Here is a 22,489-nt window from a genome sequence, read left to right on the forward strand (position 1 = left end):
TAGTCACTAATCTAGTGGCTTTGAAACGTGAAGATGGTGAAACCATCGATGATTATTTAATACGTTTCAAAAACGCTAGGAGTAGATGCTTTGTGTCATTGCCCGAAAGTGAGGTAGTGAAAATAGCAACTATGGGGTTAGGATTCTATATGCGTAGAAAACTGCTCAATGTGCATATTCCTGATTTAGCCCATTTGGCTGAGAAGGTTCGACAGACCAAACTCATGAAAAAAGAGAAAGAAAAGTATAGAAATGAACAAAGATCAAAGAGTAAACCCTTTACTCGAAAAGAAAAGGTTGCTTATGTGACCATGGAGTCCTCAGAGGAGGAATTCGATTTTGAAACAGAAGTCGATTTGGCCGGACTTAAGAAAGGCCCTTCATATGTTTGTTCTTTGTTGAAGAAACTTCCAAGTAATGAAAAGTCGAATGATTCAAAACTGAAAGGTGTAAAGAAATATAGTTTTGATATTTCAAAATCTGATAAGATTTTCGATGTGTTGCTTAAAGATAAACAATTAATTCTGCCTAAGGGTAGAACTTTACTTTCCGTAAAAGATTTAAAAGGAAAGCCTTACTGTAAATTTCATCAAGCAACAAGTCATTCGACTAATAGTTGTGTCCGTTTCAGGGACTTAATTCAAGAGGCGATAATGGAGGGATGGTTGAAATTCGACGATGGCAAGAAAGAGATGAAGGTTGATGTGGATCCCTTCAAGGTTGATGCCAGTTATGTCGAACCTTGTTTTGAAGTGAACATGGTTGGCATGTCCTATGACTTTGATGTGGCTCTTGATGATTTCGAGTCACAGGTAAGATCTGTATACCCCAAGACAAGGGATGGTTTGCTGGATTTTTTGATTCAGCAAAAGATTAAGGACCGGGACGTATCTTTGTGTCCATAGTGCAATGCTGTCTTTGATGCTGAAGCAGCAACAATTTTTGAAAAGGAAAGAATGAAGAAGGAATTGGCTCATAGAGAAGAGCAAGCACGCCAGAGGCAGCCAATTAGGCGTATGGAGGGTTCTATTTCAAAGACTCCTCAAGAAAATGTGACCACACCTTTAAGCCGGTCCCAGGCCATTGGTGTTCAGTGGATTAGGAATTGCCAAGAATTCCAGAGACGTGATCATCTGTATCGACGTAATCCATAGTGGGGGCATCGAGCACCTTCTCGAAATCAGTATTCCTATTATCGAGGTCGCGCCAGGGGTTATCCGCGAGGAAGAGGTGGAAGGAGAAGTTTCAATCAGAATAAGAAACTTTCGATTGAGACAAGCAAAGAGCTAAGCAAGGGGGCAACGCCTTCTGTGCATTCCAGAATTGTTTTTCCTTCTGATGGAGAAACTTACCCCAAAGAGATTCCATCACCTGCGAAGATGGAAAAGGGCAAAGCAGTAGCCCAGTCTTCTGGAATCGATAAAAATAAAAATGTTGATGTTGATGAGGAATATTTTGATGAGGATGATGATGACATGGTTGGGACAATTTCGATCATTCCAACTGAATATTTGGGGGAGTATGAAGGTGACCCCAATGAAGACTATGATTCGGAGGATGAGGAAGCTTTTTTCTTTATTCGAATTGAAGATGAGCCAGGATACATTTTGCGGCCTACTGAAAAATAAATGTCTCATCTCCGCCTACTTCATATAACAACTACTTTGAGTGGGATAAAGGTAAATAAAGTTCTGATTGATGGTGGTGCTGCAATTAGTCTGTTGCCGGAGAGGATGTTAATCAAGGTGGAAAAGTATCCTGACGATTTAGTCCCTACAAACATTGCTGTGACAGATTTCAGTTGGACTTCGACCCCAACTAGAGGATTGGTTACTTTGACTGTGAAGGTCGGCTCGTCTGAGCGTAATACTGTCTTTGTGGTGGTTTCCTCAAGAGCAAGTTATAATGCTTTGTTGGGGCGAGATTGTATCCACGGTGTGGGAGCCGTACCTTCTACTGTGCATCAGAGCGTGCTCCTATGGACTAAGGAGGGAAAACCTAAAATCGTCAAGGCAGATTCGAATTTATATGTCGAACAAATGCATGTCGATTTCAGGATATATAATCGTAAGTTGAAGCCCTTAAATGTTGATCGATCACTGAGCCCTTATAATTGTGAAGGGTGCTACTTGTCCTCGGAAGGTCTCTCGGTAAAGTTACGCTATCCAGAGTTGGGTTTAGAGCCAACTGGTTGGGACTGTCTTTCTTGAAGACCTTGAAGGAACTGCTCTATGGACCAGGTTGAGGAAGTTTCCGACTACCTGGTAACATTATATAATTATTTAAATGATTTTTAGTTGTTAAAAAATAAAGTTGGTTCTTCTGATGAAGTTGAATCACATAGGGTTAGTAATCTTAGTAGTTATAATGTGTCCAATTCGACATGTCGAATTTAGTTATGATTTCCCCATTTCTTGTAATATAAATAATGATGCAAGCCAGACTGCCGATTTAATATCAGAGGCTCATTATGTAGAAAATGAAAGTAATGATGTTTTTATTCATGATCAAGTCTCTTCTGTTTCTGATAATTCTATTGATTTCACTTTTGATTGCATTTATGATCTTGAACCATTGGGTTTTGAGAAATGCTCAGTGAATGATGGTGATTATTATAAAGGGTTTGAATCTCAAGATCCCTTAGAGGAAATTAATTTGGGAACTCTCGATGATGTTCGAATTACATATATTTGTAAAAACCTTGTTGATCCTTTTCGAACTAAACTCTTTGATCTTTTACATGAGTTTAAAGATTGTTTTGCTTGGGATTATCATGAGATGCCTGGTCTCAATCGTTCATTGGTGGAACATCGATTAGCATTGAAACCCAATGCTCGACCTGTGAAGCAAACCCCACGACGTTTTGCTCCTGAAATTAATGTAAAGATTAAAGAAGAGATCGAACGCTTGATTAAAGCAAAATTTATTTGAAATGCACGCTATGTTGAGTGGATGTCGAATATCGTACCTGTTATGAAGAAGAATGGGAAGTTGAGAGTATGCATCGATTTTCGAGATTTAAATAATGCTACTCCAAAAGATGAATATTTCATGCCTATTGCAGATATGTTGATCGATTCTGCAGCAGGAAATGAAATACTTAGTTTTATGGATGGTTATTCTGGGTATAACCAAATTTTTATTGCAGAAGATGATGTGGCTAAAACTGCTTTTTGTTGTCCTGGGGCATTGGGTATGTATGAATGGGTAGTTATGCCTTTTGGTTTGAAAAATGCTGGAGCAACATATCAACGGGCAATGAATGCTATTTTTCATGAGTTTATTGGGAAATTTATGGAGGTATATATCGATAATGTTATGGTTAAATCGATTTTGGTAAGTCAGCACATTGATCATTTAAGGAAAGCATTCCTTACTATGAGAAAGAAGGGTTTAAAGATGAATCCTTTAAAATGTGCTTTTGGTGTGTCGACTGGAAATTTTTTGGGTTTTGTTGTTCATAAAAAAGGGATTGCCATCGATAAAAATAAAGCAGATGCGATATTGGCATTGTCTGCGCCAAAATCGAAGAAAGAGGTACAATCATTTTTGGTTAAGGTGAATTATCTTCGAAGATTCATTTCAAATCTTTCAGATCGAACCAGGGTGTTTGCACCTTTAGTGAAATTAAAAAATAATTCACATTTCGAATGGACAGCTGAGCATCAGTCGGCGTTCGATTCGATTAAGACTTATTTGTCTAAAGCTCCGATTATGGTAAATGTTCGACCATTTGAACCTTTAAAATTATATATTGCAGCATCTGAAGATACTATAGGGTGTATGTTAGCCCAAGATGATAAAAATGGGCAAGAACGAGCAGTTTATTACCTTAGTCGAGTTTTAACTAATATCGAAACAAGGTATTCTCCAATCGAAAAATTGTGTTTATCTTTATATCATGCCTGTATGAAATTAAAGTATTATATGGTGGCTAAGTCGGTGAAAGTTATAGCGCAAACTGATCTAATCAAGTATATGTTGAGTTTCCCTATGTTAAGGGGACGATTAGGGAAATGGATGCTGGCGTTGACAGAATTTGATTTACAATATGTCCCAGCCAAGGCTGTGAAAGGACAGGTCATTGCAGATTTTCTTGTGGATAATTCAAAAGATCTGAATGACCAGGGGGCAAATGTGGTCGAAGTAAAAATCGACTATTGGAAGTTGTATTTTGATGGATCGAAACATAAAGATGGTGCAGGAGTTGGGATTTTAATTGTTTCACCAGAAGGAATTTTATCAAAATTTCTATTTGAAATAAAGTATCATTGTTCGAATAATGAGGCAGAGTATGAAGCATTGATTTTGGGCCTTGAAATCTTAATTAATAAGGGAGTTTCAGAAGTTCAGATATTATGGGATTCCCAGTTGGTTTTGAAGCAGTTGTCCAAAGAATTTAAATGTAATAATGAGAGGTTACAGAAGTATTTAACAACTGCTTGGGAGTTGTTAACTTCTTTTCGAAGAGTTTCCCTAGTTCATATTCCAAGGATTCGGAATGAAATGGCTAATGAATTAGCCCAAATTGCTTCGAAGTATAAAATTGGCCCAGGAACCCTTGAATCTTTGGTAGGTATTCATCAGATTTTAGTACCTGCAAGTCAGAGGGAAGTTTTGTGTGTTGATGAATGGGAGGACATTGATTGGAGGAAGCTTATTGCTCAGTACTTGAAAAATTCTAGCATTTCAGTTGATAGAAAAATAAAATTGCGAGCAATGAATTTTGTTTTAATGGCTGATGAATTGTATAAGAAAGGTATCAATGGGAGTCTATCGAGATGTTTAGGTCAAAATGACCAAAATATTGCTTTGGGTGAAGTTCACAGTGGGATATGTGGTGCTCATCAGGCTGGAAAGAAAATGAGATGGGTGTTATATTGCAATCATGTATATTGGCCATCTATAATTAAAGATTGTATTGATTATGCAATAGCATGTCTAGAATGTCAGAAACATGGTTTGATTCAACAAATCCCAGCATCCGAATTATATTCGATAATAAAGCCATGGCCATTTAGAGGTTGGGCTCTGGATTTAATTGGGTTGATTCATCCTCCTTCATCAAAACAATATAAGTTTATCTTAGTAGCAATTGATTATTTTACAAAATGGGTTGAAGCAATTCCCCTGATAGAAGTAAGTCAAAGTGAGATAATAGATTTTGTTGAGGAACATATTATCCATCAATTCGGAATTTCTCAAACATTAAGTACTGATCAAGGAATAATGTTTACTGGTCAGCGGATTAAAAATTTTGCAGCTTCGAGAAATATTAGTATGGTTACATCGACTCCCTATTATGCACAGGCTAATGGGCAAGTAGAAGCAGCAAATAAAATTTTAATAAGTTTGATTAAAAAGTATATCGGAAATAAGCCCCGAACATGGCATGAAACTTTAAGCCAAGTGTCATGGGCTTATCGAAATTCACCAAGGGGTTCGACAGGTACTTCGCCATATAAATTGGAATATGGTCATGATGCAATACTACCATTAGAAATTAATTTGAATACTTTAAGAGTATCAAGACAGAATGATTTGCCAGTTGATGATTATTAGAATGCAATGTTTGATGAGTTAAATGAATTAGACTCAGAATGAATTTTGGCACTCGATAATATGATTCGACAAAAAGAAAGTATTGCTCGAAGTTATAATCGTCGAATCAAAGGAAAGTATTTTAATGTAGGTGAATTGGTTTTGAAGGTTATCTTGCCAATGGAAAAGAAATCGAAATTTCTTAGTAAATGGTCCCATACTTGGGAAGGTCCGTTCCAAGTGATGGGAACGTATTCAGGAAATGCTTACCAGATTAAAGATATTGAATCAGAAAGAGTAATTACTTCGGTTAATGGAAAATACTTGAAGCAATACTATTGTTGGCAAAAGTAGAATTTCAACATGCATATGTCTAGAAAAGATGGAAACTATTACAAAATATATATAAATAAAACTTGAGATGAAAAGAAATTCAAGGTGCCACTAGTTTTGCCAAATCGGAGTGTAGCTTTGCCCTTTTATTGTCCAGAATTGAAAGTATTTCGATTTGTTTGAACTTGTCAGCATAGACTTTTTCAAGTTGTTTTTCATATTCTCCTCGCTTGGTATCAATTGAAATAAGTTCTTGAATAAGGTGGTGTTGTTCTTGTTGGGATGCTGCCAGAGGTATGGCTATGGTAGCTCGATTTTGGTGTATTGTGGCAAGCTGTTCTTTAATCTGAGCTAATTCTACTTCAAGTCTTGCTTCTTCTTGGTCATGAAAAGCTTGAATAGAAATAGCATGGAAAATTCTCAGATCAAATTCCTCACAAGAAGCTTAGATTGGTTGAGCGGTTGCAAAATAATTTTCTATATTAGTTTTGATATTGGCTTCTTCAGTCTCAGTTTCTTGGAGTTGAAATTGAGATGCAACGCTCTCATCAAGAAGTTGTTTGAATTCTTGAATTGAGGCAGAATTTGGTGTTAGCTGGGAGTTCAAAAGAAGAATTCAAGAGATCAGCCAGGAGTTGGTTAAGAATTGGGTCATTAACCCATGTGGTAGGTAGATGATCTAAGAGCTTGATGAGTGATCGGAGCTGTTCTCGAGTGCCAGGATCTAATTCAAGTGAAGGCCTTGATGTAGCAGGTCTCGAGATTGCTGGCACAGGCACTGGTACTTTATTTTCTTGGATAAATTTTTTTAAAACAGAAATTAAATCGACCAGGGTAGCACTTGTAGGGGTAGTAGAAGCACTCCATGTTCCAGGTCTTGGTCCAGGAGAAGTTTGAAGATCAACTTTGAGTGAAAGACTAGGCAGTTTGGGAGGAGTTTCTAAGACCCTGGATCGAAAAGAATCTGAATTGGTGGTGTTAGCAATTCTAGAAGCAGAGTCAGAGTCTAGGGCCACCTGATTTTCTGCAGACAATGCAGCTTGATTGTTTGGTGAAATTGACTCAAGTATATGAGTATCTTCTGGAGAGTGCTGCAAGGGATCTGTTGTCAGATCAACCACCTGTGTTGTATGAAGAGAAGGTGGAAAAACAGCTGGAATTGGCTGAATGGGCCCTGTGAATTGGATTGAATCATGTGATGTGGAGTGCTCTGGGTCATTTTGTTGTTGCAGAATTGGTTGATCAAGAGCCCCAGTAGATGAAATTGAATGGGCAACATTGATAGGCTAGTATAAAAGGTACATAGTTATGAGTTTAAAATTTATTTTAAACCAAGAAAAATGTGTGTAGAGATAATTGTGTTACCTGAGGAAGTCTGGATCTTCGTACTAGCTGAGAGCCAGGGTCAGAATCGGCTGCATCTTCTGATTGGGGGGAGGCAGCAAGAGTGTCCTTATTGGTTGGTTCACTTTCATCAGCGCTTTCGCTTGATGATGGCAGCAGTAGCTGATAAAAAGTTCAGAATTAAGTATGGTTAAGAAATTACAATTTAAATCATCTCAAGTTAAAAGGAAAAGTTATGAGTAAACTAGGTACTTTTCGAGAGGTTCTGGTAGGAGTCCTTCTGCTTTTATGTGGTGGTGGTCGAGCAGTGTCAGCTTTCCTTTTGTGAGTTCTTTTTGGGGAACTCTCAGTGACAGCCGTTCAAATAGCAGTTTGTTGAATTTCTTCTAAGGTACGGGTGTACCTTGAATAATAAGTAGTCCACCATTCGAAACAAGACTTAGTGATGAATGAACTATGTTCATAGATCAAGAAGTTGAAGCGGTCCATACGTTTTTTATTCTTTAAGAGAAAAGTGTTGAAATCTTCTTGAGATGACAGAGTAATGTGGCAGAATGGATCACTGTGTCGAGGTTGTGGTGTTGGGATAGCTTGAGAAAATCCCAGTTGTCTGGCAGTTAAGTGAGGAGCGTACAGGGTTATCTTGAACCTTTCTTTTCTATACTGTGGTAACCCTATTGGTATTACCTGAATAGCCAACAGGTTTTTCCAAGTTCGATTTGCAAGTTCTTTCTCCTTATTAGTGTTAGAAAAGAGCAAACGATCAAGCCAGGCAGGGCCACAATTACGATGCAAAAAAGGGGTGAAGTTGAGTTGATCTTTGTCAAAATCCTTGCAAGAGTGAAAAAGGGAGAAAACAACCCAGAATTTGGCTTCATCTGATTGGGTGTTTGGAAAATTGGGTTTGTAATTAGACAATCGAAAACCTTCGATATGTTGTTTATCAGTACTGCCACCTTCAGGTTTTGTCGTAAAATTTTAAAAAATGGCATTAAGCCATAATTGAAGGAGCCAGAGTGGACCTCCTGTATTGATTATCTTATTGTCTCGGAGGTCACAGACAAATTGACCAAGCTTTTCAAAAATGTGCCCCAGAAGAAGCTTAGCCAAGTTGAGAACTTTCCCTTCATGTAAAAGAGTAGCCAGGGGAAGGAAGAGCTTTGACATTTGTACGCTTCGAGAACAGAACAAGATTGCAGTTAACCAATAAAACAAGAAGGCTACATGTTCACTGTCTGTGATTTCTGTACCATCTTCACCCATGTTGTGGGCAATAAATTCATTGTAATAAGTGTTGAAGACAACATTGTACTGGTGCTTAGATTTCATGTCAGGGATACAATCTGGAGAATTTATTGGGAGTCCTGTAATGGAAGCTACATCGAGGTGAGACATTCCGACCATTCCGCAAGGAAGGTGGAAGTTGTTGGTTGTCCTATTCCAGAAACAAGTCACCGCCCCAATCATCCAAGGGTATGTAGTGAGTGAGAAATGAGAAAGTCTTAGTAGTTCTTGTATTCCTAGGGCTCCCCAGATAGTGCTCTTTGAGGGTTCGAGGCGTTGGTACCAAGTTGTGAAATCGAACCCTCGAGGATTATTTTTGGATTATTTCTGAAGGGTTTCTGGTTGATGAAATGAGAGATATTAAAAGCTTGGTTTATTAATAAATCTTTCCCTTCAGCATTAGGGAAGAAAGAAAGTTTTTTGTTTGCTCTCTCAAGAGTTTCAATCGGTCCAAGGAAACAGTGTGTATCTACACCGATTGTGAAGGGGATTAGGATTCTGGTGTCATTGACCTGCAAATGGGGATCGTCAATGACTTCATCATTGACCTGATTAAGAATGCGAAGGACAGGCGGAGATGGCGATGCTGTCGCAGGGCCTTTACCCTTATCTTGAGTAGTGGGACAAGAAGAGGAACCAGCCATGGTTAAGTGCAGGAAAAAGAGACTGGAACATTAAGGATTTTTTGTGAAGAAGTTCTTGATGTAAAGAAAATTCAAGGGATAATGAGTTTCGAAAGATTTTGAACAAAGGAGGGAATGATGGATTTAAAGTATTACTGTAAGCAGTTACTGTGTAAGGGATACGAATAGAGGTAACTTAGTGAAGAAGACAAAGTGGTAGAAAGAGAATGCGGAAGTCTTGGGAGACGTGTCGAGTGGGTCAGTATTAATGGGGAGTTTAAATGGTAATTATTACTGATTTGAGAATTAACGCTTTCTGTAACAGCTCAGACCACCCGCTAGCACGATATTATCCGCTTTGGCACACAAGGTCTCACGGTTTTGCCTTTGACGATAGGGATAATAGCCGAAGCCCCCTACACTCACTCGTCAAAATGTGTCATGCTAGGGAGAGATATCCACACCCTTATAAAGCATGCTTCGTTCCCCTCCCCAACCGATGTGGGACCTTACAATCTACCCCCTAAGGGAGCCCAGCGCCCTCGCTGGGACATCGATCCGGGCTCAGGCTCTGATACCATCTGTAACAGCCCAGACCACCCGCTAGCACGATATTGTCTGCTTTGGCACACAAGGCCTCACGGTTTTACCTTTGACGATAGGGATGATAGCCGAAGCCCCCTACACTCACTCGTCAAAACGCGTTATGCTAGGGAGAGGTATCCACACCCTTATAAGGCATGCTTCGTTCCCCTCCCCAACCGATGTGAGACCTTACAATCCACCTCCCTAAGGGAGCCCAGCGCCCTCGTTGGCACATCGATCCGGGCTCCGGCTCTGATACCATCTGTAACATCCCAGACCACCCGCTAGCACGATATTTTCCACTTTGGCACACAAGACCTCACGGTTTTTCCTTTGACGATAGGGATGCTAGCCGAAGACTCCCACACTCACTCGTCAAAACACGTCATGCTAGGGAGAGGTATCCACACCCTTATAAGGCATGCTTCGTTTCCCTCCCCAACCGATGTGGGACCTTACAATCCACCCCCCTAAGGGAGCCCAGCGCCCTCACTGGCACATCAATCCGGGCTCCGGCTCTGATACCATTTGTAACAGCCCAGACCACACGCTAGCACGACATTGTCAGCTTTGGCACACAAGGCCTCACGGTTTTGCCTTTGACGATAGGGATGATAGCTGAAGCCGCCCACATTCACTCGTCAAAATGCGTCATGCTAGGGAGAGGTATCCACACCCTTATAAGGCATGCTTCGTTCCCCTCCCCAACTGATGTGGGACCATACAATAAGATGGTATCAGAGCCGGAGTGAAGAACTGAGGATTGATGGTTTAGAAGTTGTAGTAAATTCTCGTTGCGAGTATAGTTACTAAACCAAGCAATCAACCTTTCTTACAAACGTTTTGGTTGTCACAAGTAACAAACCCCTTTAAAATTGATAACCGAGTATTTAAATCTCGGGTCATCTTCTCAAGGAATTGCAGGGAAGTATGTTCTTATAATTGGTTATGAGTCTTGTAAATTGGGGGTTTTGAAAGTAAGGAACCAGTATGTTAAATGATAAGAAAAATAAAATAGTAATAATAAAATAAACTCTTGGCAAGGTATTAGAACTGGAAGTCCTATCCTTATCAATTGTGATGAGAATTGGATTTTAATCCCACTTTGTTAACCTCTAACTATGAAGGTAAATCAAGTGGATTAATTAGCTTAATCCTCAGGTCCTAGTCAATTCCTATGGAAAGACTAGAGTTATTGGAGTAACTCCCAATTTCAACCACTGCTTTATTTGACAGCTCAAGAGTTACCAATTACTTAACCAAAGCCAAAAGGAAGAAAATATCTAAATTAAATTAAAAGCATCAATATAAATAAAGCAAAGCAATCTTAAATCTGAAATACCTCAAATAATATTAAATAAAAAGAATCCTTAACATGGATGGTTCATAAGCCAATTACGCAACATAACTAATACAAGCATTAACGCATCTGAAAGTAAAAGAAAAATATAAAATAAAAAGAATATTGAACCTGTGACTGAAGATGAGTTGAACTAAACTAATAGAAATCCTAAAATCCTAATCCTAAGAGAGAGGAGAGAACCTCTCTCTCTAAAAACTACATCTAAATCCTAAAATTGTGAATATGAAAGCTTGTTCTCTTGAATGAATGGATTTTCCCACTTTATAGCCTCTAATTTGTGTTTTCTGAGCCGCAAACTGGGTCAGAAACAGCCCAGAATTCGCTGGTTGCGAATTCAAACACGCTAATTTTTTGTCACTACGACGCGTCTGCGTAGAGCACGCGTTCGCGTCCCCTATCGTCAGAGCAACTATGGCATATTAATTGAAGCCCCGGACGTTAGCTTTCCAACGCAACTAGAACCGCATCGTTTGGATCTCTGTAGCCCAAGTTATGGCTGTTTTAGTGCGAAGAGGTCAGGCTGGACAGCTTAGCAATTTCTCCAACTTCTTGTATTCCTTCCACTTTTGCATGCTTCCTTTCCATCCCCTGAGCCATTCCTGTCATGTAATCTCTGAAATCAATTAACACACATATCAAAGCATCGAATGGTAATAAGAGAGGATTAAAATTAGCTAAATTAAGATCAAAGAAACATGTTTTTAATCATAGCACAAAAACAGGAAAGAGAATGTAAACTCATGCAAATAGTATGAATAAGTGGGTAAAGAGTTGATAAAATCCACCCAATTGAGCACAAGATAAACCATAAAATAGTGGTTTATCAACCTCCCCACACTTAAACATTAGCATGTCCTCATGCTAAGTTCAGGAGAAGCTATAAAGATGAAGAGGAATGGTAGATTAATATGAAATGCAACCTATCTATATGAATGCAACTAAATGCAAAAATGTTTCCACCTACTTGGTCAAAAGTAAATAAGTTCTCCAAGACAAATATAAATCAAATTCCACTAATCTAAATCATACAATAAAAGACAAGTAAACTTGTAAGAAGACAGCTTATGAAAGCAGGGAACATAGAATTAAGCATTGAACCCTTACTGGTAGTGTATATGCACTCTAATCACTCAAGTATATAGGGTAATTCACTCTACTCTTCTCTAATCATGCTTTCTAAACTTTGTTTTTTATCTAACCAATCAACAAATATTTAATGTACTAATGCAAACATCATGAGGTCTTTTCAAGGTTGTAATGGGGCCAAGGTAAGGGTGATGGTATATATATGGCTAAGTGAGCTATAAATTGAATATTTAATTAACCTAAACTTTCACCTAACATACATATACTCTATATAATTCTAATTCATGCCTAGCTACCCAAAATTCTCACTTTTGTATCACATACTCATGTATCAAATTTTCTTTAATTTTATCACATATGCATTGATTTTTTTTCATTAACTTAACATTGGGGTAATTTTGTCCCCTTATTTAATTTGCTCTTTTTCTTTTCTTTTTCTCTTTCTCTTTTTTTTTTTAAATAGAAAAATAAACATAACTTATCAATGCACATGGATTTTTAATTTTTCTAGTCTCACATGAGTAGGTACCCAAATTCTAAATATTTTATCAAATTAAAAATATAACACATTCCCTTATTAACCCATGTTCCCACAGTTTTCTCACACTTAATTAACACACTACCTTAAACTAACCAAAGATTCAATTGGGATAATTAATTTGTTTTCCGCTTAAGACTAGTGATGTGGTAAAATATAGAACAAATGGGATTAAAAAGCTCAAGGTGGCTAACAAGGGTGATGTAAAGGGTAGGCTTATTTGGGATAAGTGAGCTAAAATCAAATAATGGCCTCAATCATATGCAAACATGTAAATACACTAAATATTGGACATATAGACTGAAACAAAGTAAAGATCACAATTATAGAGAAGTAAACACACAAGAATAAAATATTTATGGTTAAATAATATAACCATATAAATAAGCTCAAATCTCACAGGTTGTGTGTTCTTTAGCTATAATTCATGTTCCAAATACAACTTCCAAACAAGTTTTAACATAAAAAAATTTTTCAATTTAAATTAGTGAAATTTTTCAAAAATAGAGTCCTAAAAAAGAATTTATTACTTTAACCAAGTAGTAACTAAATGCACAAAATCAAATAAACATGCAATCAAATATGCAGATGCAACAATGAACAAATAAAGAAAATAAGATTATTGGTGTTGAAAAGAAGGTAACTAACCCTTGGAAGTCACTGTCGACCTTCCCACATTTAAAGATTGCACCGTCCTCGGTGCATGCTAAGATGTGCAAGTGGACGGGGGTTATGGTTTCTCAGCTGGGGCTTTTTTCTGTTCCTTTCCTTTCCTTCTTGGTGGCCATCCTGAAAAGGAAAAAAGAAAGTAACTTGAATTCAAAGGGATAGAGCAAGGAAGAGAATAGGAAAGGTGGTAATTAATGCACATGAAAAGATAAATGATGTTGACACATGGTCATGACTACATGTGAAAAATCATAAACGGGAATATAGCAGTGCATATGAAGACAATTAAATGCAAGGTGTTTATTGGCATGCAGGCAAAGGCATGAGTAGCATAGATCAAGCATTTAATGTCCAAGTTAGATTACCAAGTTATTCATACCAACAATCTGTTTGTAATGACAATTATGTTGAATTAATATGATATAAAAAGGGTTTTGTGAAAAGCAAGCATTTTAGAGTAGTAGGATAAAAGATATTGCAAAACAGTGCACAATGCCATACGGGCGTTTTCACAAACACATAGCATGCATGGTAAATAAGCTAATAAAAATAATAAATTGAACATGCAAGCAACCCTTAAAAATTAACATGTAATTGCCAAACAATTTTGTCAACAATCCACAAGCAAAGTAAATAAATATCTAACACCAATGAAAATGATGCAAATAAATTAAATGAAATAAAATGGAAGTGAAGGAAAATAAGAAAGAAAGAAGAAAGAAATAAGAAAAGATAAGAAAAATAAGGATTTGGAGAAGAAAAGATAAGATATTTTGGCTGATCTGGATATTCTGTGCGCCGCATGTGACGCGGACGCGTGGGTGACGCGGTCGCGCGAGTAGCGCTTCTATGAAATGACGCGGACGCGTCATCCACGTGGTCGCGTAGATCGATCTGTTCCATTAGCGCGAGGGCAGCCTCGCGGTCGCGCAACTTTCTGTTTGAAGCTCATATTGCCAAATTTTAAGGTGACGTGATCGCATGGATGACGCGATCGCGTGGATCGCTATATTTTGAAAACGACGCGGTCGCTTGGGGCACGCGGTTGCGTGAGTGGGCTTGTGCTTCCAGCATGGGTCCAGCCCCATTCTAGCCCAACTTACTGCCATACACCCATTTACGTCGATTTCACAGAGCCACGCGTTCGCGTGGGTGACGCGGACGCGTGGGAGGCTCTTTTGCCATATGACGCGGACGCGTCAGCGACGCGGTCGCATGGGGTCAAATTATGCTAAAGGCGCGCCTCCAGCCACGCTTTCGCGTGACTTTCTGTTTACTGTCTTTTCTTTCCAATGCACTGGTGACGCGGACGCGTCAGCGACGCTGCCGCGTCGCGTGCGAAATTTTGTTTTTTTTTATTTTTTTTATGCAATATGCAGAATGCAAAATGATATGGATGTTATGAGTAATTCCAGGTTCAATGGGATAAGATAAAATAAAATTCAAAAACAAACAAAACTAAATAAAATTGAAAATGGAACGATCATACCATGGTGGGTTGTCTCCCACCTAGCACTTTTAGTTAAAGTCCTTAAGTTGGACATTTGGTAAGCTCCCTGTTATGGTGGCTTGTGCTTGAACTCATCCAGGAATCTCCACCAATGTTTGTACTTCCAGTAACCTCCGGGGTCCCCAATTAGGCGTAGAAAGTCTTCAAGCAAGTTGAAGCAAGTGATAAGGCCCCATGAGTGTTGATTGCTGGAATGAATTCCGGGGTCCCAAACTTTGCTTTTACACCCGTCTTTGTGTTGATCATTATGATTCCATCCGGGTAGCAAGCAATCTGAATTCTCACTAAAGCAGTCAAACAACTTTCTAGACCCATTCAGTTGAGCTTTACACCAACATTTGCGTTTAAACTTAAAGCTTCCAACCATAATGAACCTTGCAGGACAATTCTTACCACTGGCCATCTTTCTCTTACTTTTAATGCCACAAAGAGCTCTAAGTTGACCATCCGTCTCCAGTAGCCCATATTCAAGTGGGATTAGAAAGCTAAGGGATATGAATTTTACCCACTTGAATGTTGTGAAGGATGATGGCAACTTAGGGGGAGGGGTCTCCAATAACTTTGGCAATGTGATTTCAAGCTCCACTTGCTTGTGCTCTTTGACAACTTCCACCTCTTTGCAAACTTCTTTAATTTCAACCTCTTCCTCTTAGTAGATTTCTTCCAATTCAATCTCTTCTTCATTACTTACCAAGGGCATGGGAGGTAGTGCTTTTTCTTCTTTAATTTCCATCTCTTGATCAACCTCTTCCAGGTTTTCAACTATGATATGCTTTGGAGGTTGTACACCCTCCTCAACATCAACATCAAACACCGTGGAAGGAGGCTCTGTGACTGGACTTTCCAATGGAGGTACAACATCTCTTAAGTCTGCAACCACTTCTTTCTTTTTAATAATTGCTGCTTTGTCCAGTTGTTTAAGTATGAAATCGTACTCATCCTCGATGATTTTCTTTCCATGACAATTCCTTTTAACTACTCTTTCATCTTCAAGGGTCTCTCCTACCTTTACTCGTAGGGCCTCCTCTAGCTCTTTATGAAGTATGGATTCGCGAAGATGATTCCTTCTTTCCTGTTTCATATCAATAGTATAATTGGGATCATCTTGCTCTTAGATTGATGGATGTGGGTGCTCTTCCATGGAGGGTGGTGATGGGATGAAAAGATCATTATGTGGTTGAAAAGAAAGTGCATTAGAGCTTGAGGGTTGAATATTGGAGGTAGAGGGTTGGTTCATGCGGGATATAAGATTTTGGAGTGTAGAGGTGAGACCAATGATGTTGGAGATGAGTGTATTGTTATCCAATGGAGGTTGGGGTGGATCTATGTATGGCTCATTCGGTTCATAGGGTGGTTGGTATGGTGGATGTGGGTTAGGGTCATATGGTGGTAAATGGTGTAAAGGGGCTTGTGAGTTTGGTGGTTCAAAGGTATGTTGGGGAGGTGGTTCATAAGCACAGGGTGGGGCTTGTTGGTAATTACAAGGGGGTCCACCATATCTATCAGCTTGGTATGCATTGTAGAGTGGTCCTTGTCCATGATATCTTGGAGGGTGTTGTTGCCTAAAGGGTTGATCAGATCCTCTTAGCTCCATCCATCTTTGATTGCTTAGACCTTGATGCATATTCCTGTTATAGCTTCCACTCCTTTCAACAGATTTAGAACCAAACTCAAAGCGAGAGGGGTGAGAATTCATGGCAGCTAATAAAAATAAAATAAAAAATAAAAATAAAAATAAATTTAAATTAAAAGGTTATTGAAATTAAAATTTTTGAATTTGAAAAATTAAATTTTTAATTGAATTTTTAAATTTTTAAATTTAAAATTTTGAAATTTGAAATTTGAATTTTGAAATTTGATTTTTTTTGAAATAAGATAAGATAAGATTTTGAAAAAGATTTGAATTTTAAATTTTTTTAAATTTGAATTTTTGAATTTAATGAAGAAAGAGAAAAATAATAAAATGATACTTAACATAAAATTTTTAGATCAAAACGAAGAAAACAACTAAGAACAATTTGAAGGTTAAGATGAACACGAAGAACAAATTTTTGTGAAAAATTTTTTTTTAATAACTAAATAAAAACCAATAACCTCTCAATTTACGAAAAAAGTAAAAATAAAAACAAATGAAAAAAGCAAATATTTACAATAACCAACAATAAGGCACACGTTTGCAATTCCCCGACAACGGCGCCATTTTGAAGAACTGAGGATTGATGGTTTAGAAGTTATAGTAAATTCTCGTTGCGAGTATAGTTACTAAACTAAGCAATCAACCTTTCTTACAAACGTTTTGGTTGTCACAAGTAACAAACCCCTTTAAAATTGATAACCGAGTATTTAAACCTCGGGTCGTCTTCTCAAGGAATTGCAGGAAAGTATGTTCTTATTATTGGTTATGAGTCTTGTAAATTGGGAGTTTTGAAAGTAAGGAACCAGTATGTTAAATGATAAGAAAAATAAAATAGTAATAATAAAATAAACTCTTGGGCAAGGTATTAGAACCGGAAGTCCTATCCTTATCAATTGTGATGAGAATTGGATTTTAATCCCACTTTGTTAACCTCTAACTATGAAGGTAAATCAAGTGGATTAATTAGCTTAATCCTCAGGTCCTAGTCAATTCCTATGGAAAGACTAGAGTTATTGGAGTAACTCCCAATTTCAACCACTACTTTATTTGACAGCTCAAGCGTTACCAATTACTTAACCAAAGCCAAAAGGAAGAAAATATCTAAATTAAATTAAAAGTATCAATATAAATAAAGCAAAACAATCTTAAATTTGAAATACCTCAAATAATATTAAATAAAAAGAATCCTTAACATGGATGGTTCATAAGCCAATTAGGCAACATAACTAATACAAGCATTAACGCATCTGAAAGTAAAAGAGAAATATTGAAATAAAATAAAAGGAATATTGAACCTGTGACTGAAGATGAGTTGAACTAAACTAATAGAAATCCTAAAATCCTAATCCTAAGAGAGAGGAGAGAACCTCTCTCTCTAAAAACAACATCTAAATCCTAAAATTGTGAATATGAAAGCTTGTTCTCTTGAATAAATGGATTCTCCCACTTTATAGCCTCTAATATGTGTTTTCTGGGCCGCAAACTGGGTCAGAAATAGCCCAGAATTCGCTGGTTGCGAATTCAAACACGCTGATTTTTCGTCACTGCGACGCGTCCGCGTGGAGCACGCGTTTGTGTCACTTATCGTTACAGCAACTATAGCATATTATATATCAAATCGAAACCCCGGACGTTAGCTTTCCAACGCAACTAGAACCGCATCGTTTGGACCTCTGTAGCTCAAGTTATGGCTGTTTTAGTGCGTAGAGGTCAGGCTGGACAGCTTAGCAATTTCTCTAACTTCTTGTATTCCTTCCACTTTTGCATACTTCCTTTCCATCTTCTGAGCCATTCCTGCCCTGTAATCTCTGAAATCACTTAACACACATATCAAGGCATCGAATGGTAATAAGAGAGGATTAAAATTAGCTAAATTAAGATCAAAGAAACATGTTTTCAATCATAGCACAAAAACAGGAAGGAGAATGTAAACTCATGCAAATAGTATGAATAAGTGGGTAAAGAGTTGATAAAATCCACTCAATTGAGCACAAGATAAACCATAAAATAGTGGTTTATCACGGAGCCCGGATCGATGTGCCAGCGAGGGCGCTGGGCTCCCTTAGGGGGGTGGATTGTAAGGTCCCACATCGGTTGGGGAGGGGAACGAAGCATGCCTTATAAGGGTGTGGATACCTCTCCCTAGCATGACGCGTTTTGACAAGTGAGTGTGGGGGGCTTCGACTATCATCCCTATCGTCAAAGGCAAAACCGTGAGGCCCTGTGTGCCAAAGCAGACAATATCGTGCTAGCGGATGGTCTGGGCTGTTATAGATAATTGTAAGATCCCACATCGATTGGGGAGGGAAACGAAGCATGCCTTATAAGGGTGTGGATACCTCTCCCTAGCTTGACGCATTTTGACGAGTGAGTGTGGGGGCTTCGTCTATCATCCTTATCGTCAAAGGCAAAACCGTGCGGCCTTGTGTGCCAAAGCGGACAATATCGTGCTAGCGGGTGGTCTGGGTTGTTACAGATGGTATCAGAGCCGGAGCCCGGATCAATGTGCCGGCGAGGGCGCTGGGCTCCCTTAGGGGGGTGGATTGTAAGGACCCACATCGGTTGGAGAGGAGAACGAAGCATGCCTTATAAGGGTGTGGATACCTCTCCTTAGCATGACGCGTTTTGACGAGTGAGTGTGGGGAGTTTCGGCTATCATCCCTATCGTCAAAGAAAAAATCGTGAGGCCTTGTGTGCCAAAGCGGACAATATCGTGCTAGCGGGTGGTCTGGGCTGTTACAGATGGTATCAGAGTCGGAGCCCAGATCGATGTGCCAGCGAGGGCGCTGGGCTCCCTTAGGGGGTGGATTGTAAGGTCTCACATCGGTTGGGGAGGGGAACGAAGCATGCCTTATAAGGGTGTGGATACCTCTCCCTAGCATGATGCGTTTTGACGAGTGAGTGTGGGGGGCTTCGGCTATCATCTCTATCGTCAAAGGCAAAACCGTGAGCTTGTGTGCCAAAGCGGACAATATCGTGCTAGCGGGTGGTCTGGGCTGTTACACTTTCAGTTTTGGATTAAGCATTTTTTCTTCTAATGATGTTATCGAAGGCAAACACATTAATCCAAGAGGGCAATTTGTTGATCGAAAAATATTTTTCGATAAAAGCAAATCGATTCGGAATGAGTCAGGGAGAGTTTCTTAAGAAGATGTACGCGTAAGCGTGGGTTGGAAATAATGAACGCCAATTGGACTTCAAGTGACTTGTTAATTTGATAGGAATAATCGAGTAAGTCATTCGAGATGGAGAATCGAATAAAGCATTCGAAAGGTAGGTCGAATAATCACGGTAGTGGAACAATTAAAGACTTTTATCACATGCAAAAATTATGGAAAACGTCTACAGTCAAGTGGCGGGAGCAGTTACCAAGGGGAAAGCCTTTGAAAAGTTCAAAATTGTAATTTATTGTAATTAATCATAATTAATTGTTAGTTATTAAATATTGATTATAAATACTAGGAAACCTTAGGAAATCAGGGTTGGAACTTTTACTCAGAAAACACTCAAACACACTCACATCCTAGGAAATTTCTGAGTCTGCAATCGAGTAACTTTTCTGTAGAGTTCCTTCCATCTTTTCATTCTTTCCATTTATCTTTTTGTAAACTTTACATTTCAAGTAAATTTATTTTCCAAGTATTCTTTATCTTCGTTGTTGTTCAATTTACATTCTTGCATTGTTGATTTCCAATTCAAGATCCTTTGATCCAGTCAAAGGCATTTTATTGCTTCCTTTTAATTTCAACACAAACTTTTCTGTTTTCAACATGTTTTCTTTTCAAAAACTTTTCTTTTTATTCTTTTCCTTGATTTATCAATTTTAATTTATTTTTATTCCCGATTCCGGTCTAATCGAAGACGCTTTGATGCACTATAATAATCTAATAAGAAAAATAAAAGAAAGTAAAGTGCTCATCAATTAGGAATTGGGGATTTGTTGAAACTCATTCTATAACTTCAAAGTCGACGCGATTATCTCTTCCACACTAGTTGATACATTATCAAAGATGAACCTGTTCCTAGCCTTCCATGAGGACCAGCTCAAAATCACCATCATCATCCTTTGAGAGGAGCTATTGAGTTGGGTACGCAAGATCTCTATTCTCAATTCCACTCAACATAGAAATCAGAGTCTTCGGTGTCCCTTCTAGTAGCCGGTAAGCTCATTTTTTACCAAAATTTTATTAATTTCTGGAAGATGCAATGATTGGTTGTTTCTGGGAATTTTAAGCATCTTCGGCAGGTGGGTTGAATCGATGGGATGCGATGATGAAACTTTTGCAGTACTTGAAGTTTTTCATGGAAGCTCCTCCAGAGAAAAATCTTAATTTTCGCCGGAATTTCCAACTTTTACAGTTTTTGTCACAAGTTTTATTGTCTCATAATCTCTGGGCAAAATTCAATGAGAAGATGCAAGAACCCATAAGCCACATAGTAGCCCGTATTCACTTCATACAAACCACTTTTATTAAGGGCCCAATAAATTTTATCTTCTCCACCTCCAATTGTTGTTGCTAGCGCACGCTGACTAGTACTCTCAGAAAAAATACTTCTAATTAGAGTTTGATTCCACAGACCATTAGAAAGTATTAAGGTCCAATTTGGGTAAACAACTTAATTAAGCTACTTTTGAAAAATAGCTTAAACAATAAATGATTATATTAAAAGTAGCTTATAAATAAGTTCTTTTATTTTTGAATTTTTAGTTCTAAAAGTACTTATTTTAAAAGCAATATAATAAAAAAAACTTTTTATTATGAGAGAAGTCATTTTTTTTAAACTTTTCTATAAGCTCTTAAATAACTTCTTAGAAAGCTGTAATTTGATTTTGAAAATTACACCAGATATTAATACTAATACTTTTCATAAGTTAAAAGTTCAAAAAAGTTACTTTTGAAACTTCCCAAACAGGCCCTAAGTCTTACCATCAATAGAAGTTGATTTTACATATTGAAAGTTCAAATGTAGGGACAACACAAGGATGTGGAGGAGCAAGCCAAGGATCGGTAAAAATTCGGATACTGGACTCATCACCAACTCGTCAAACCAGCCCATATTCAACAACCTTTCACCCTTTCAATATACTACGCCACCCCCACGAAGGTAAACAGACGAAAACAACTCAACACAAAGATGAAAACAGACGATGAAGAGCGTAGTGACGAAAATTTTGGCCTTTGATAATAGACCCCTCAATATAATTGAACTAGTTTATGAATCAAATAGTCAAGATTATTCAAATTCAAGTTTAAAGAACTCAATTGATCAAATTGTTAAGGAGTCGAACTTGAGCTGACTCATAAATTAATTTGGTGCACTGGATGTTCTATCTGTTCTAAAAGATTTCAATTTCAATTTTATTTGTCTAATTGAAAAAAAATGGTCTAATGGTTGACAATTTTAACAAAAAGGGAAATCTAAAATATTCTAGAAATGTGGGAGAAACAAAACGTTTTAAATTGATAACAAAATTAAAATTTTATACAAATAGTGAGAGCATTAGTATATTATTTCCTTGTCGAACCAACTATTATATTCCCAGGGCATTGCATTCAATTGTCATGCCTGAAGTTTTGAGTTGGATAACTCTAAAGGTCAAAACACGTCTCGTTGACGTTGAACAAAGGAAAAACAATAATTTTTTGATAGCTCTATTTTGCGTGTGTATATATTATATAATAAAGAAGAAAAATTTTAATAATCTAATTGTCATTCAGTTTCTAATTTTCTCAAATCCCATTTATTTTTTGGTCTGACTCGAATCATATTTATGCTTTTCATTTTGGTCTAACGGTCAACCCGTTATGGAGGGACAAAATTTATATCATAGTTTTATTACCATTCTAACTAACTTCTCAATATTACCATGAGTCCATGACACATGGACATTTGTTTTCCATCCATTGACTAATAAGTGGTAAATTAAAATGTTTTAATTTTAATGTATTCACCGGAATAAATGAGATTATTTTAA

Source organism: Arachis hypogaea, chromosome 14, assembly GCF_003086295.3.
Source record: "Arachis hypogaea cultivar Tifrunner chromosome 14, arahy.Tifrunner.gnm2.J5K5, whole genome shotgun sequence".
NCBI lineage: Eukaryota > Viridiplantae > Streptophyta > Magnoliopsida > Fabales > Fabaceae > Arachis > Arachis hypogaea.